The following is a 20,055-nucleotide window of genomic DNA, read 5'->3' as shown; positions in this document are numbered from 1 at the left end:
ACCAACTGATTTCTATATAGTATTGTTTGTCTATACTTCGCGATAACTCTTGGGTGTGTCCTAGGTGTTCTTTTAGGACTAATAAAAACACTCCATTTTTGGAACTATTTTACCATATTTGTCAAAAAATTTTTGTGTATGTCTATTCAGCAGTTTTGCATGGTGCTGAACTCAAATTTAAAAAATGTTAACGCTTTGGGGACTTTTGAGGCTAAGTGGGGGGGGAGGGAAGTGATGGACAGTCATTTCATTTCTTGCATGGTGCAGAACTCAAATTGGCATAAGTTAATGCCTAAAACTCTATCGTTTGTTCATTTTTACCAGGATTTGACGTTCCCTGGGGACTTTTCGGGTTAAATGGGGGGAGGGCAATGCTGGATTTAGTCATTTTTTATGCCTCGTTCACTGTGCAAAAAAATTGTGAAAATTTGTCTAGTTATTTATATAGAAGAGAGTTTTAATCAAATGGTGAACAAAATATAAATACTTATAAAAAAAGGGGAATTAGGAGTAGTGCTTATTGAGATGCAGAGGTCAGCATAGGTAAAGATATATAAGATGAGGTCACGTTACGACCCATTGATTTATTTTATTATTTCTGGAGTGATTCGCTCATTTTTTATTTATTATTATTAATTTTTTTTTTTTTTGCATGAAATGTTTGGATAGTTTTCGGCTGCGTGTAGAATCTACGGGACAGTTTGGGATGGTTTCCGCATTAGAAATCTCTGTTCTGCGAAGCTGTGAGCCAAAATAGCGAGCTGCGATTAACGGTATGGGGCGTTTGGGTGCCTCATATAGCAAATAAGGCAGATGTGGTTTGAGGACAAGGTGAAAACTGGTTGAGTGATCAATTTTGAGAAATGTCGGGGATTTTAGGTTCGTTATCCATAGATATATGAAATAGATATATGACATGTATCCATAGATATATGACATAGATATATGACATATATCTATGGATATAAGACATTTATCTATGAATATATGACTTAGATATATGACATAGATATATGACATAGATATATGACATAGATATGTGATTTATATCCATAGATATATGACATAGATATCTGTCATATATCCATAGATATATGACATATATCTATGGATATAAAACATATATCTATGAATATATGACATAGATATATGACATAGATATGTGATATATATCCATACATATATGACATAGATATGTGTCATTTATGACATATATCTATGGATATAAGACATATATCTATGAATATATGACATAGATATATCACATAGATATATGATATAAATATGTGATATATATCCATAGATGTATGACAAAGATATGTGTCATATATCCATAGATATATGACATATATCTATGGATATAAGACATATATCTATGAATATATGACATAGATATATGACATAGACATATGACATATATCTATGGATATGACATATCTATTAATATATGACATAGATATATGACATAGATATATGACATAGATATATGACATAGATATGTGATATGTATCCATAGATATATGACATATATATGTGTCATATATCTATGGATATATGACATACATCTATGGATAGAAGACATATATCTATGAATATATGACATAGATACATGACATAGATATGTGATATATATCCATAGATATATGACATAGATATATGACATATATCCATAGATATATGACATATATCTAGAGATATAAGACATATATCTATGAATATATGGCATAGGTATATGACATAGATATATGACATAGATATGTGATATATATATATCCATAGATAAATGACATAGATATGTGTCATAATCCATAGATATATGACATATATCTATGGATATATTACGTATATCTATGAATATATGACATAGATATATGACATAGATATATGACATAAATATATGAAATAGATATGTGATATATATCTATAGATATATGAGATATATATGTGTCATATATCCATAGATATATGACATATATCTATGTATATGAGACATATATCTATGAATATATGACATAGATATTTGACATGGATATATGACATAGATATGTGATATATATCCATAGATATATGACATATATCTATGGATATGACATATATCTATGAATATATGACATAGATATATGACATAGCTATATGACATAGATATGTGATATGTATCTATAGCTATATTACATAGATATGTGTCATATATCCATAGATATATGACATATATCCATGGATGTAAGATATATATCTATGAATATATTACATAGATATATGACATATATATATGACATAGATATATGACATAGATATGTGATATATATCCATAGATATATGACATAGATATTTGTCATATATCCATAGATATACGACATATATCTATGGATATAAGACATATACCTATGAATATATGACAAAGATATATGACATAGATATATGATATATATCTATAGATATCTGACATAGATAGGTGATATATATATATTTCTTTTTACACAGTGATCACCACTTATCAAGGCCCGGAAGCCACTCAGGGATAAGGGTTATTGTAAGTACATCACGTTAGTGAGGAGATTTTATATTCATGTATATATAACATAGATATATGACATATATCTATACCTATATGACATAGATATATGTCATATATCCATAGATATATGACATGAAAAGTTGGGTTTAGCTGTAACTAAGGATAACAAAAGGTGATGCGATTTACATAGATAAAGCCGCTCTGTGGTCCTAGGCGGGTTACAAATGCTAAACCTTGAAGAATAAAGATTATTCCTTTGACACGGACATTATGAGAGCAAAAGGATTGCTATTAGGTTTCAAATCACTCGGATGATGGGAAGTGAATGGTGTATAAAATAAAAGAAGAAAACTGTATATGTAACACATTAATCATAGATAACACGATACCGTATTAAGACTCTTTCATAAGTATATAGGTGGGATGATCCTAGTTTTTACTCTGCGCTTGTGCGGAGATGTAGGAAAAATCACACATGATTCCTTCGAAACGATAGTTAGTAAATTAGTAAACGCATTCTATTGGCGCAGGAGGCGGGAGTAAGGTTAGTTAGTGGTGTGAAATGTCTCTGGGTCTATGCCTTGGGTTGTACTTTCGAAGCTTTGGAAATCCGAGCGATCTAGTACGGAAGAGATGTACAGTTGAAGATATGATTAGAAGATGATGAATGGAAAACGGTGAACGTATTCTAGAACACCCGTGGAGAATAAGAATCAGAAATTAATGGACGAAGAAATCGTTGAGACGTTTAGCGAGAATTAGTGAACGAATGAATCGTCGAAACGTTGAAAGGCAAAGAGGGCCTGTGTTGACTATGTGAAAAGTTGTGGAAAATGGAAACGATTGAGGTCAGTCGTAGGAGGACTAGCCTATACCATAAAGTGAAATGTTATGAAAAATTCTGTCTAAGAAGTGGTCAGTGGGCAAATGTCTGACCGGGAGAAATAAAATGAAGAAATAAAATAAAATGAAGAAATATGTATATGATATGGACTATTTTCTGGCCTTGTCTTTACTCAGCGGGGTGTGAAGACCTGGGACCTTCACCAAAGATGTCAGAGGATATATAGTAAGGTAAAATGTATGAGACATTTTTGATAAAATGATAGGAGGAGGTGTTATGTTGCCCATAACATGAATTGGGCGATTAGTGCGAGATGTTGTTGAGTGCAAGGGGGGACATAGATCAAAACCCAGTGACTTCTATTAATACGGCGTGGACCTGCGTTGCGCGACATGAAGCGTATGTATTTTAAGTGCGAGCCGGTTAACTTGAATTACAACCACACACCCACCGTAATATAAAATGGAGGGAGCATGTGCTTAGAGGGTGAGTCTATAATTTTTATTTCAAGTCTTCAGTTAAAGTTATCGATACCAACAACACAGTCGTCAGAAGATGAAGTTTCTGCTGGAGTGATGAGATGTAGGTGTGTATGGAAGATGAATCAATGGAAAAATTCCCACCTTCCTTCTAAGGATAGGCAGGGAGCAGGAGTGCGCCATTCGGCCGTGAAAACAAATAAAGTCCAATTGTCCAGAAATGAAATTAGCGTGGTAGTTATGAGCTTTAGTTCCAGGGTAGCCGATAATGTTGAGAGATGTAAAGAAAATATGAAAAGGTACGTTCTGCTTATATTTTATTGTCCCCCAATATGAACATTGACTCGAAATAACCAGATACCATCTTTCCATTAATTATATCCGATTCAATTTATTTACTAGTTATTGACTCGTTTTATTTAACACTATAAACTCGACTGCTTATTCTTTTATACAATAAGCAATGCTCTTCACCCGCCACATGTTAGAGAATGGATTAAGAGAGAAAGAGAGGTGTAAATTAGATTGAGACACTTTGACCAGAAATCAGGATCAACTGATCGGATTGCGTGTGAGTCACGTGATCAGGTTAGCTGAATCGTGGAGATTTGGTTTTAGACTTAGAAGAGGACGGACGGCTTCACCGTTGTCTCCTCCCCTTCACTGGTGGAGGGGGATGCTGACGCGTGTAGAATAGAACAACACAGGCCAGAGATTAACTTTCCATCTTCTGCGAGACATATGGAAAGTTAAATAAAAACTATAAAACCAATCCATCGTGTTGGAGTGAATGAATATTCGTCTAAAAGAGGTACCAGGTCTCCTCTCCAAGATGAAATGATTCCAGATGGACCAACATCCAATACGCAGAAGGTGACATGCACCACACACACACACACACACACACACAACTGCATATGAACATATCATTTAATAGAAAGAACAGCTATACGATCACATGACATTAACTCTGATTAGACGATCACACACAATCCCCTATATGATACAACAAATATATAATATGCGTCATCTCTTCTAATCCCTTATTAGAGATAACAACGCAACACAGATAGTGATGACTAACAAGCCTTAATCTCGAGTTATTTGTGTGACAGGTGACAAGTGTCCAGTCAACAATGCTAAGCACCTCATAATAATAGGTGATATAACCACAAACCCCTAACCTAAACAGAAACACTGTTATTGTAAAAAAAAAAAAAGATATTGCCAAGGGGCAGAAATAGAAGCCTTTTTTACATGGAAGTCACCAATTATCAAGGCCCAGAAGCCATTCGGGGATAAGGTTATTGTGTGTACAGTAATCAATGGGGTAGTGTTGTACTATTCGTTAGTATTGGAGATTTGATAAAGTGTTTACGTTGGACTTGAAGACATCTAAGTTGAAGTCAGGAGGGAAACAGGCAATCGGTAGAGAGTTCCACAGGCGTTCAGTTCTAAGAAAGAATCTTTTTCATGGAATCTACGTTTTGATTTAGGTCCAGATAAAGAATGGGGAAAATTATTGTCTGTGGTTTCAGCTAGAGGGGTGTTTATCGTGAAAGATTGGCGAGGGGGACCAGGGATTGGAGCTCAGATGAGCACTTGCCATGGAAATAACGATAAAACAAAGATAGGCTCGCAAGGTCTCTTCTGTGGGAGAGAGATTGCAGGGAAGAGAAAAGGACATCCCCCACTAAGCCACGAAGTCTATTTTGTACTCTGTCAAGGAAGGATAGGCTGTTTTTAGCAGCTCCTGTCCAGACGTGGCAGCAGTATTCCATCCTTGGACGTAATTGACTTTTATATACATAGAGAATTGCATCATTCGTGAGATAACTTCTGGAGCGGTAGCCTTCAGAGATCTCATCAATAATTCATCTTAGAGTTAAACTTTATTTATCTCCTTATTAAACAGTGTGTTGGTTGGTTGGTTGTTTTTGTTTTACGGTATATCAACCCATTTCGGGTTATTTAATGCCGAATCCAAAGATTTTGAAGAAAATTTTTTTTAATAGAATATATTTGTTGTTTTCAAGTCGGTTTCTATTTAATCCATAGTTGGGACCCTAACAAGTACTACCACTCCGGGTCAGAGTGGACCTGGGAGCAATGGTAATTAAAGGGTGGCTCCACACCTCCCAAAGCCCGCAAGCTGGGGCCTCACCACTGGATATAGTTTAAGGTCATATACAGGATCCCCATTGAGGGACTTTTACCCTCTGCAGGGGGGGGGACAGTCGGCGTATTCTAATGCCCCACCGACAGGGCCTAAACAGTGTGTAGATGAGAAAACTCGTTGGATCAAAGCACGTTTTAACCTCACTTTACATTATACAGCTCTTATTGTGTATAAGGACCAATCATTTTGCTGTTTCACTACCAGGAATTGAGGATAGAGAAAATTCTGTAAGATCAAGAAACGACTGTAAAATGATAAAAGTCCCAACTTAGAAATGAATGACGTCATAGAAATTAGGAACTTGCATGTTCTAGAAAACATATAATGAACCCTCGACAATTCCCCTACTTTCCAACCACAATGAATTCGCTTCCATGGCCACGGACAAAGCTGAATTGTTTATATATCTCTTGCCCTACACTCGACTGCCGACTCCATAAACTACTCCCTCTCTAACTTTCCACTGTGTATGGAAATCACACTAGATGATCATATAATAATCTCTTCCTGTAATGTTTTCGTTTTTATGCAACATGTCGGAAGGAAACAGAAGAACAGACAATACTCGACTCACTTTCTTTTTTAACAAAAGCCTTTATATCTGGTATTTCCAACAGCGCATTTTTCTAGATATTTAAACAGTTCCTGTCTCCTACTTCGTGTAACTTTCCATCCATGTTGCGACGTCACCCATGTGCCTCGACCACATGCTTTTCCGAACAGTGATTCTCCGAACGCCACCTCCCTTTCGAACACGTGTGCTCTGTTATCTCTACTGTAACGATACTTTGTGCATCCGGCTTGGTCATTTGCATATTTTCATGCAACTGCTATTCAGCGTCAGTGTCGTGGCTAGCAAAAAAATCATGACTCCTTCAATGCATATGAGCCAAATCATATCCTTGTTATTGTAATAAAAAACACACTCTGCTGAGCTTAGCGCTGAGCTCTATAACGTGCTTCATTGATAACTGGAAAATTTGATTCCCTAGTAATTCTGAAATATTTGACGAAATTCTTATCAGAAAAATTATAAACTATGATTCTCTTAGTTTTTATTGTTTAAATAAAATATGTGTAAATCATTTGCTTGTCGATCTGTAGGTATCTCTGCACCTATCTCTCTCTTTCTCTCCCTCTCTCTTTCTTTATATATATATATATATATATATATATATATATATATATATGTATATATATATGTATGTATATATATGTATGTATATATATATATATATATATATATATATATATATATATATATATATATACCAGCAGTTCAGCCCAGCTTTGTTCGGGCCCTATGTACTTTTCATGACTTTATGTGCATACATATATATATATATATATATATACATATATATATATATATATATATATATATATATATAATGATTGGCTCATGTCCGGGAAACCTACATCTAAAATTTCAAGTGTTTAGACCTAAAATAAGCAGAGGAGTTTGTGTAGAATCTGCAAAGCTAATCGCTGTCAACTTTGACCACTTAACAGACAAATTTTCGCCCCAAAACTGACAACAAAGTATGCTGCGTGTCTGAATACCCTTTATGTAAAGTTTTAAATGTTTACACCCAAAATTTGCTGAATAGTTTGCTAGATACTGCAAAGGTAAAATCTTTTGAACTTTCACCCTTTGTTACCCAAATTGTCGGCAAAAAAGAAACAGATTAAAAGGCTTGCACTATGTCTGAATACACTTTATGTAAAATTTCAAATGTTTAGACCAAAAATTGAATGAGGTCATTTTCTTTTAATTTGATCTCAAATTTTAACCCCTTAACTCTAATCAAATAAGAAAGTTTGATCCATATATATATATATATATATATATATATATATATATATATATATATATATATATATATGAGCATATTGTTAAAAAAAAAACAACTTTGAGTTATTTTTCTTTTCCTTCATTCAAATATTGATTTGAATATAAGCTACTACTGCTGCGAGAGAGGTTGAATAGTAAACCGCACACACAAAAAAAAAAATAATTAAATAAGACATCAATCTCAGTGACTTTCTCCTTTTTTGCCAGCAACCGTTTTGAATTCAGACATATCCGTTGAAGAAAGGGGGATGCCTATAAAACACAGATAATCTATTTGTATTGTGTCTGTTCCTCCCTGTTAGACTTTAATGAAGAGCGTGACATTTTGCACATTCTTATATTTCATATAGCGAAACTCGATAACATTTCCTTCTTATAAATCACTCTAGGCAAAATTATAGACAAAATGATTGGTTGGTTGGTTGGTTCGTTGGTTGTTTTTGTTTTACGGCATATCAACACTGTTCGGGTTATTTAATGCCGAATCCAAAGATTTTGAAGAAAAATTTTTAATAGAATATATTTGTTGTTTTCAAGTTGGTTTCTATTTAACCCATAGTTGGGACCCTAAGAGGTACTACCACTTCGGGTCAGAGTGGACCTGGGAGCAATGGTAATTAAAGGGTGGCTCCACACCTCCCAAAGCCCGCAAGCTGGAGCCTCACCACTGGATATAGTTAAGGTCATATTCAGGACCACAAAATGATTGAACAGGTTCCATGGTTTCAGCTTTATCAAAACCAAGTGTTATTAAGACCATTTTCTTTTGGTGCATGAATTTTCAAAGACTGTAGCTTAACTGCTTGAGGAAAAGTTATGAAGATAATTAACTGCTAATCACAAACAGATTCGAGGTAATTGTTGTCTTTGTCCAAACAATTTGTAAATGGGAAAGAATTGGACCCATTTAAACATTCAGAACAATTTTTGCTGATAAAAGAAGTTCAATCCAGAAAGCCTTTATACTATCATCTCCAGTTGCATCTTTCTTTAGCAGATCCAATAAGGCTTGCTGGTTTGCAAGATGCATCTCATCAATTTTAACCTTGTTGCGGAAAAACTGGAAAGTGGGTAATTGATTAACTCGTTGAGCTCCACTGAGATTAGGCAGAGCATCAACATCAACTTTCAGAAATACACCATCAGTAAATCTCCGGCTAAATTCTTCAACCATCGGCCCTATATCCGTACATGGTTTGCACCATTCTACATGAAACTCAACGACTACTAATTTTGTTCCAGCATTGGCCAACTCGGTTTGAAACTGAGAATCCTCCGTAAGAATTTTTACCATCTTTTACGGTGAACCAGGCGAATATGTCAAGAAATAAGACACACTGATTTTTTTTTCCTCAAATGTGGCGTTATAATTTTCTTTTTTTGCGGGGGGGGGTTACTATTCAACCTCTTTCGCAGCAGTAACAGCTTATGTTCAAATCAATATTTGAATGAAGGAAAAGAAAAATAACTCAGAACTGTTTAATTTTTTTATAATATGCTCACTTCGTTTTCTGGAAGTTCTTTTCAAAATACATTTAAAAAGAAAAAAAAAGATTGAAATCCAACTTTAAAATGTGCATTTCGTCAAACATTTACTGCTTGCTGTTTTTACAATATCTTTTTCTATTGGAATTAACTGAGGGTGGTAAATTATTTCCAATGAAAAATAAAGGATTTTTTTAATGTATTCTGTCAATATATATATATATATATATATATATATATATATATATATATATATATATGAATGAAGAGAAATGTATGAATATATATATATGTATATGTATATATATGTGTGTGTGTGTGTGTGTGTGTGTGTGTGTGTGTGTGTGGAAGAAAAATTATACCTATACTATATGAACAAAAGGAAATACAAAAGTTGTTTCTATATATTCATCAACGTTTCATGTGTATTTTTTAACAGACTTTCACAAATAAAATCTTAGAAGTTAAAATGCGAAACTTCTACTTGTAAACACCAGTAATCATGAGCAAGATTTTTTTTAATAAAGACGAAACATCGATCGAACAAATAAAGAATTTTTGGGTTTTTTTTTCTCATTATCCTAAGGCTCTCCCTTTGCAAAACTATGTATAGGTTGTGTTAACAGATATTCATAAACGACTTACCCGATAAAATTGTCTCTGAGATGGTTATATTTGCCAACGACACCACGATCTATAGCAGGCACATGGAGAAAACTAATGAGCACATATCTAAGGTAATGGCTGAAAACCCAGAGGAAGGGCTTCAGTCTGTTGTGGAATGGGGTCAAAAATGGATGGTAACGTTCAACGCTGCCAAGACAAAGCTAGTTTCCTTTAATAATTACATGAAACCTTACCAACCACGAATAGCTATGGCTAGAGATACTTTACCTGAAAGCACTTCATTCAGACTCCTTGGCTTAACGTTCAGGGGAAGCATGAGTTGTAATAGATACATCGAGATCATTGCCAAGGCTGCTGAAAAGAAGGTGGGCTCTCTCTATCGTGCTAGAGATTTACTTACGTCTGAAAGTATCCTGTACCTCTACAAAGCCACCATTCGCCCATATATGGAGTACTGCTGTCACATTTGGCCTGATGAATCTGCTACTAGTCTCTCGCTCCTGGACAGGGTCCAAAGGAGAGTCGCTAACCTAATAGGTCCCAAACTGTCATCTAAGCTTCAGCCCCTGTCCCATCGACGAAATATTACACCCCTCTGCCTGTTTTACAAGTATTTAAATGGTGGATGCTCTGACAAACTACAATTACTTGTACCCCCTCGACGTAAATACCCCCGACAAATCCGACAAACAACAAAGTCCCACCCCTACACAGTTGAGATCCCTGTAAGAAAGCCTTCTACTATATTAGCTTCTTCCCCAGAACTGCAGGACTTTAGAATTCTCTTCCAAATTCCTGCTTCTCAAACTGTACTGACATGCAGAAGTTCAAGTGTAATGTGAACAGACATGTTGCTGCTAAATTTCCTACATAGAACCCCTGCAACTTAGGTTACTGATAGTAGTCCCCTACATCACAGTTGCACTGTGCTTTGTTTGGGGTGAAAATTGAATAATTTTGGCTAACATCAGACTGTTCCATCTTTTATCAGATTTTTTAAATATCAATACTTATCGGAGGCATTTCGATACAAAACCTTTCTTACAACACTCCTATACAGATAAAGTATATTGGTTTGAAATTTCCAAAAATTTGGTTCAGCCGTTTTTTTCTTTTTCTTTTTTACTTGGGTGTCACTACTTATCAAGGTCCGAAAGCCATTCGAGGTTACAGGTTAATGATTGTAGGGTGGTAGTGTAGTAATCGTTAATGGTGTAAATTGTGTATAATTTAACTTCTTTACATTGGATTTCAAGAATATAATGTTGCATTCAACTGGGAAGCAGGCCAGCGGAACAGTGTTCCACGGGCAGGTAGGTCTGAGGAAGAAACTTTGTTCATGGAATCTGCATTTAGATCTAGGCACAGATAAAGAGTGGAGGAAATCGTTTCGGAGTTCAGAGGAACGAACTCACACACATACACGCACAGATATACTGCCTTTTATATATGGGTAAAAATAAAAATAACTTTACTCAAAAAAGATTGATATGCTGTTTAACAAAGACAAAAAAACACAACGTGATTTGAATAGATGAAAAATTTAGAGGATAAAACTTTTGCAAAAAAAATGATGGGATACGGCACTTAACAACACAAAAAAAGATGTGAGGTATGTCGTAAAATAAAGCGAAGAAACTAAACACAGTGAATAAATATTTTACGAGATAAATATCTTGAAGATCTTTTACAAAAATGAATGAATCCGAAAAAGGTTGACATGCCGTAAACAGAACAACCAAACTAAACACCATGAATAAATATTTAAAGATATAAATAATTTCAATCATAAAAACGTTTAGTAAAATTACTGAGTTTGACTTAAAAAAAAATAAACGAATGGGTTGACATCAGTGAATGGACAATGCCACAATTTTTCCCGGTTCAGATACAATTACCGATTCTGTTCTAAACTCTCGATTCCGATACAAGTACCGATCCCGATTCCGATTCTTTTAAACTTTATCAATATTCAATTGGAGATTCGTTGCTTGAATTTTTTTTTTTTTATAATTACTGTAAAAACGTATTTATTTTTGCAAAATGTAAAATGTACATTGGTAAGGGGGTAAGGGGATGGGAGCGTATATTACATGAGTAAATCGTTCTAAATATTTTTCTCAAATATTTTCTTTGTAATTGATTGAAAGTTGTGAGACTCATAATGATTTATATTTCTTTTAAAACAAAGCTGGTTTGCAAGATTTGCCGGTGATGTTATTGGAATTTTTTTTTTTCATAATGAAAAATACTCCGTGATTTGTATACACAATAAAGAGAGCATAGAAAGAGAATCGTTTCCAAAATCCTAGTTCCCATATCAAACTAATTTCCCAGAAAAACATTCTTAACATGGAAATTTCAAAGGTTGGTGGGGGTGAACTGTGACTCTCTGTAAAAGAATGGTCATATACGAATAAGAGAGGAAAAACATCTTCTTTGCCAAGTGTTCATTTTTAAAGATATGTGCATAACTCCGATTGGGTGACATGATAAGTCAATTTCAAACAAATACATAAACATACGAAATTTTAATTAACTAGCGTGGTGGGGCGCATGACTTTGCCCGGTCATTAAATATGCTTAAATATGATAGTTTAATTTGTCCAGATTTCGTATACATTATTATAGAGTCGTGATTTCAAAAGTAAAAAAAAAAAAATTGTGGGTGCCATCAGCGAGAATCGAAAGCAAAACTGTAAGATTCAAAGCTGGTGACGTTACCATGTACCAACGTGACACGTATATCTAATTATTGAATTTGATCGGTTATTATGGAGAGTACAAAGTGCATAGTGGGTGCGTTTGTGGCAGCACCTGTTACTCTCGCTTCTCCTTATTTGTCACTCAGTCCTCATTTTAATGAGTGATTTTTCTAACAAAGGGAGAAAAAAAGCTGTATTGTAGGTTTGTGTAAACAGTCGTCAGATATGTCGAAAATTTTCTATTTCTATGTCTATCCTTGGGACCATGCTGGAGGTAAACGTTTTATCTGGACTGACGTTATCCGCCTGATAGTCAGGGACCCGAACCTTGGTTTCACTACTAAGGAGGTTGTCCTATCAGCAGGTGCAAAGTACCGAGGCTGCTGTATTGCCATTTGATGAATGGAATCTGGACCATGAAGTAGCTTCTGGTGGGGCTTCTTTATACCATTTAGTGGGTAATTGTTACAGCTTTACCTTATCATGTACTACAATATCTATATATATATATACACACACACACATATATATATATATATATATATATATATATATATCTTCGTTTCTTTTTCTCTCTTACTTTCCCTCTTTGTCCTACTTTAAGCATGTCTGTCGATCTATTCTACAAATCCCCAAAAAACAAAAAGTTTCCAGAAAAAAACACACAGTTAAACCTTCAACTGCAACGTAGACTCCCACTACCATGATTCTTTCTCCAACCCAATTACATGAAATATGTCCTACATTAAAGATGGCTTTCAATGTGGCAGAGAGATCTCTAGGGAAGACCTTAAATTGCCCTGTATGTGCTTTCGGGTTGCACTTGTTCACACAACTGCGTTTATATTTGCCCTCTATCGCCCCCGCAACAGCGGAGTGACTATCTTCAAGAACATATCTGAAAAAATTGACCACATCATTTCTGCTAATTCTTCGGCTAACATTCAAGTCTGTCTTTTCAATTATTCAATCATTTCTCTCTGATAGGTTCATAAATCAGAAGCCTACAGTATTAATGCTTGAGTCCTTCAGGGGGTCCATCCTGGGCCCAACTCTCTTCCTGATCTATATTAATGATCTTTCAAATCACATCCTTAGATCATTCGTAGACATTTATGCTGACGGCACTACCATCTATGGCAGCACATCAATTCTCTGATTCTCTCTCCTCTTGTCTTGAGCATGTGGTACATTGGGGTAAAACGTGGCTGGTTATGAACCCCCTCCTAAGTGATCCAATTTACTAAATTTCCACTACTTATGTTTTCTACGATATAATCACATTGACTAATGTATACCCATTTATCCTTATCCTCGAGTGGCCTCCGGGCCTTTATAAATGGTGATTCCTGTGTAAAAAAATTTAAAACCAAGCTTCTATCTTTGCATCACCAACTTTCTGAGAACTATCTGACATCAATTGAAATGAATGACTCTCGTCTTAGGGAAGCTCCATGTTTTTACAAGCTTCTGGGTTTGACCTTTACTCCTGATCTAAAATGAAATGCGTACATCAAATTTGCAGCCATGGTCGCTGGAAAAATGATGGTATTCTTCTATCGATCCAGTAGATGTCTACCTGCTGATGCAATTCTCTACCTATATAAGAGCCAGGTACGTCCAAGGATGGGGTAGTGCTGTCACATCTTGGCAGGAGCTGCTAGGAATACCTTATCCTGCCTTTAAAGAGTTCCGAATAGACTTCGTAGCCTAGTGGGGGGGGCCTTTTCGCTTCCCTGCAACCTCTTTCTCACAGAAGAGACGTTGTGAGCCTGTCTCTGATTTATCGTTATTTCCATGGCAAGTGCTCGTCTGGGCTCCAATCTATGGATTCCCCTTCGCTAAGCATTCACGAGAAACGCTCGTTTGGCTGTAAACACTATCAATTATTTCCCCTACTCTGTATGTGTGCCTAAACCTAATCGTAGATTCCATGAACAAAGCTGCTTTCTAAGGACTGCACGCCTGTGAAACTTTCTTCTGTTTACCTGCTTTCTAGCTCACTACAATATAGTCGTCTTCAAGTCCAATGTAAACAAGTACTTGAGAAGCCGTTCCCCTTAAGTAATCTAATTTACCAAATTTACACTTTTTTCCAGCGACCTTGGCAACGGATTTGATGTACGTATTCCATTTTAGATCAGAAGTAAAGGTCAAGCCCAGAAGCTTGTCAAAACATGGAGCCTACCCAAGATGAGGGTCATTCATTTTAATTGATGCCAGATGGGGAACAAAACAGATGATGCAAAGATAGTAGCTTGGTATTAGATGCATTAAAAGTAAGCAGCCACCTCTTTCCCCATTGTACCAAATGCTCAAGATCAGAAGAGAGAGAATCAGAAAGAACGTAGTCATTTACGGCCTTTGGTGTATTGCCATCTTTTTTTTTACACAGGCATCATCACATTATCAAGGCCAAGAGGCCACTCAAGGATAAGGGTTAAAGAGTGTACAGTAGAAATTGGACAATATAGTAATCATTAGTAATGAAAATTCGGTAAATTTGATAACTTATATGGAACGGCTCATCAAGAACTTATTTACGTTAGACTTGAACACAACCATATTGTAGTCAGCCGGAAAGCAGGAAAACGGAAGACAATTCCACGGGCGTGCAGTTCTAAGAAAGAAGCTTTGTTCATGGAATCTACGTTTAGGTTTAGGCACAGATAAAGAGTGGGGGAATTATTAATAGTGTTTTCAGCTAGACGGGTGTTTCTTGTGAAAGTTTGGCGAGGGGGGGGGACCATTGATTGAAGCTCAGTCGAACACTTTCCATGAAAATAACGATACATCAGAGACAAACTCGCAACATTTCTTCTGTGAGATAGAGGTTGCAGGGAAGAGAAAAGGACATCTCCTACGAGGCTACGAATCTGCAAAACTTATGTGTTTTCTTTTTCAGCATGTTTACACATAATCGCCTAAAAGGCAGAATCTCGTTGAGGCGGTGATTTCAGATGTAGGTATAATTTCTTTTTTATCATTTGATAAATTTCTTAACATTCATCATTTACGTATTTTATCCAAGGTTTTGAGAAACTCATTTTGAGATTTCTATGTGTTTCAATCGTGGACAAAAAATGCATTAAAGGATTATTTCAAGTCGATCACTCCAAACAACATGAGACTAGATTGGCGCCAGAAAAAATGAAAGGTGAGCGACTTAACCCTATTAATTTTACTTCGTTTTTACAACTTTGAGGGGTGTCGTATTTACTTTTATCAACTAGGTGCTTAAATAAGTGTGAGCATTCTAAAGGGTTTCTTGATTATTTACTTTGTGATAATTTAGCAATAAAACAATTAAATTGGACCCAGAAATCCCGGTCCTGTGTCCATTAGTTTTATGTTTTAAATAAGCAACCTTCTAATAAATAAATAAATAAATAAATAAATAAATAAATCTGTGTTTGTTTGTTTCTTTATAATTGCAGGGATGAAAAATAATAGAAGTTTTGGAATCGGAAATGACACTCAATTTTTCCGATACCGATTCCGATACTGATTCCGATACTGATTCCGATACCGATTCCAATACCGATTCCGATACTGATTCCGATACTCCCCAAAGTTCCGATTTTTCCGATTTCGATTAATTGTTCCAACACTAAAATAATTAAATTGGGCCCAGAAATCCAGGTTCCGTGTCGATTAGTTTTATGTAATAACTTATTTATAAATAGGGCTATGACAACAGCATATTCTTTTTCTTGTTTTTACTCTCAGGTAAATATCCATGGATATCTTATATGTTTTTATATAGAGTGATGTGATTCTCGGTTGATTAATTGTATCTGTGTCGGATATATACCCGAGAGTCAAAACAATGAAAAGAATACGCTGTTGTCATATCCCTATTTATAAATAAACAATCTACTGATAAATAAATAAATAAATAAATAAATAAATAAATCTGTGTTTGTTTCTTTATAATTGTAGAGATAAAAGATAAAAGAATCGTTTTGAAATCGGAAACGAAACTCAAATTTTCCCGATTCCGATACTGATTCCGATACCCCCTAAAGTTCCGATTTTTCGATTCCTATTAATCGCCCTAACACCAGTTGATATGCATCAAAATAAAATAACCAAACAATTAAACTTATTAATTATGCATATTTTTTATATACCGCCTATTTTCCTTTGATGAAAACGACAGGAAATATATTTTTTATTAATGATTAGCAGTACAGCCCGACTTTGCTCGTGCCCTATGTACTGTTCATAACTTTATGTGCACACATATATATATATATATATATATATATATATATATAATATAAAGCTGAGTGTCTCTGTGTGTGTATGTGTGTGTGTGTGTGTCTAGTCACGAATAGGCTCCTATATGGTTGACTATTTTAAGAACTAATTACATATAATGATAGACGATGTATCGTGACACAGGAATGGGTATGTTTGATCTGACAGAACAGTGGTTCATTAAAATTGTGGGGTCAGCGTTTGCGTCTGGTCCACAAAGTATGGAACTAAAAAATTAAAAAATTAAAAAGGAAAACGTTTACAAGTGTTTTTTATATAGATGTACATAAGAACACTTTGATAAGTATGTTTTAACTTAAATAGCGATGGTATAATAAAATTGTGGGGTCTGCGTTCGCGCCTGGGCTCCATAGAATGGAAATAGGCACAAACTTTAATAAATACTTTTCATATCTATCTGCGTAAGTATACGTTGATAATTATGTTTCAGTTTGAAGAAATATGGTATGATAAAATTATGGGGTGTTCGTTCGCACCTAACCTTTTTTTTTTTTTTTTTACATTTTCACCCCAAACAAGGCACATTGCCACTTTGGTGTAGGGGGCTACTATCAGGGAAAACATCTACTGGGGTACTATGTAGGGATTAGGGCAGCGAGATGTTGGTTCACGTTGCACTTGAACTTATGCAGTTGGGGAAGCAGTGACCTGGAATGGAATTCCAAAGTCTAGCTGTTCTGGGGAAGAAACTACTGGGGTAGAAAGATCTTTTACATCTAGGGATCTCTACAGTGTGGGGGTGGGATTTTGTAGCTTGTCGGGTCTGTCGAGGGTGTTCACGTCGTGGGGGCACAAGTGCTTGCAGTTCTTCAGAGCATTCACCATTATAATACTTGTAGAACAGGCAGAGGGATGCAACGTTTCGACGATGGGACAGAGGCTGAAGTTTAGATGCCAGTTTAGGGCCTATCAGATTTGCGACTCTCTTTTGAACCCTGTCAAGGAGCGATAGACTAGTAGCCGATGCACCGGCCCAAGTATGACAGCAATACTCCATACATGGGCGAATAGTGGCCTTATAAAGGTACAGGATACTTTCGGGTGTTAGAAGTTTTCTAGCACGGTAGAGAGAGCCCACCTTCCTTGCAGCGGCCCTGGCAATGCCCTCGATGTGATTGTTCCAACTCATGTTTTCTGTGAACGTTAGGCCAAGGAGCTTGAGAGACGTACTCTCAGATAAAGAGTCGTTGGCCATTGCTATAGGTGGTAGAGAAGGTTTCTTGTAATTATTGAATGAGACCAGTTTTGTCTTGGTGGCATTGAACGTTACCATCCATTTTTGTCCCCATTCCACTACTGATTGGAGGTCATCCTCTAGTGTTTCTGCCATTACTTTAGATATATGTTCATTTGTTTTCCTGTCGTGCCTGCTATAGAGTGTGGTGTCATCAGCATATATACCCATCTCAGAGGCAATTTTGTCGGGGAGGTCATTTATGAATATCAGGAACGGCAGACGTCCAAGGATAGATCCCTGGGGCACTCCCGCATTTATATCATATTGTTTAGATGTACGACCGTCAAGGACAACCTGGATTTTTCTCTTATCTAAGAAGGATTTAATTATGTTAAGTATTCTACCAGTGATACCGTAAGATCTAATCTTCCTGAGGAGACCCTCATGCCATACCCTGTCAAAAGCCTTAGATATATCTAGAGCTACCGCTCTGCCCTCTCCCGCTTTGTCCAGTGAATGGTATATGCGTTCAGAGATTACAGTGAGGATGTCTGCCGTTGAACGGGCTTGTCTAAATCCATATTGATGGTCGGTCAGAAGTTTAGCATCTGTAAGGTGCTGGACTAGAGCATGGTTAATTAAGGTCTCAAATATTTTGGCAAAAAGTGGGAGGAGGCTAATAGGGCGATAATTTAATGGGTCAGTTCTTTCGCCAGAATTCTTGAATACTGGTACTACAGAAGCAGTTTTCCAACAGCTCGGAAAACAAGATTCATTAAGGCATTAAGGCCATAGAATGGAAATATGTCACAAAGTTTAACAAGGTCTTTTAATATAGATCCACAGAATATTGTGATAAGTGTTTCAGTGTGAACATGTATGGTATAATAAATTATGGGGATTATCTATTTTATTTTTACTTTCATTATATTTTGCTTTGGTTTTGATACCCCCAAATTTGACCCAAATTTACAACCCTTTCATTTTCATAAGCTATCATACTTTCATAAATCAGAGTCCATTTTCTGTAGGCTGTTTTTGAACCCAGTCAATGACGGGTACTTTTGCTAGTATATATATATATATTTTTCGCCCAAAAACTGATTAAAAAGCTTGCTTACATTCTAAATATCCCTTTATGTAAAATATCACATCTTTAGACAAAAAATGGGCTGAATAGTTTGCTAGACTGCAAAGGTCAATTTTTTTAACTTTGAACCCTTGGCAGCCAAATTTTCGGCCAAAACCGATTAAAAAGCTTGCCCTATGTCTGAATAAACTTTATTTAAAATTTCAAATGTTTAGACCAGAATTTGGCTGAGTAATTTGCTAGAGATCACAGAGGTAATTTTTTTTTAACTATGACTCCTTAACATTCATTGTTTTCGGCTCAAATCACATTAAAATGTTTGATCCATGTCCAAGGACCCTACATCTAAAATTTCGAGTGTTTAGACCCAAAATTGGCGGAGGAGTTTGATAGAGCTCTCAAAGGTCAAATCGTTGAACTTTGACCCCTTAACAGCCAAATTTCTGTCCGAAAACGGATTACAAAGAATTTCACAAATCTCAGTACCCTGTATATCAAATTTCGAGTCTGTAGACTGAAAATTGACAGAGTTATTGCGTAGGGAAATATACACAGACACACAGACAGACACACAGACACGTTCACTTATATATATATATATATCTTCGAAGAGTTTCTTTCCACTCCCAATCTCACAGTATTAATTTTTTTATGTTCCTTCTTTGTTTTTATTTTAACTGTTTTACAACACCATTAAATATCTAAACCTCATCAACTCATCGTCGGGCTATGCCTTATCTTAACTCTAACCATAGCACAGACGCGTTTTTGTTTTTGTTTTTTGCGATAGCTCTACACATTTAATTTACCGGTGA

General features: G+C 35.7%; 1 pseudogene; it reads right to left on the bottom strand.

The window, feature by feature from the left end:
• Nucleotides 1-8,606: 8,606 nt before the first annotated feature.
• Nucleotides 8,607-9,230, bottom strand: LOC145265309 (thioredoxin pseudogene; annotated as a pseudogene).
• Nucleotides 9,231-20,055: the final 10,825 nt, after the last annotated feature.

The sequence above is a fragment of the Euprymna scolopes genome, chromosome 40 (assembly GCF_053919585.1).
Source record: "Euprymna scolopes isolate OS-2025 chromosome 40, ASM5391958v1, whole genome shotgun sequence".
NCBI lineage: Eukaryota > Metazoa > Mollusca > Cephalopoda > Sepiida > Sepiolidae > Euprymna > Euprymna scolopes.
The sequence above is the reverse complement of the archived record's forward strand: the minus strand, read 5'-3'. Positions and strand labels throughout refer to the sequence as shown.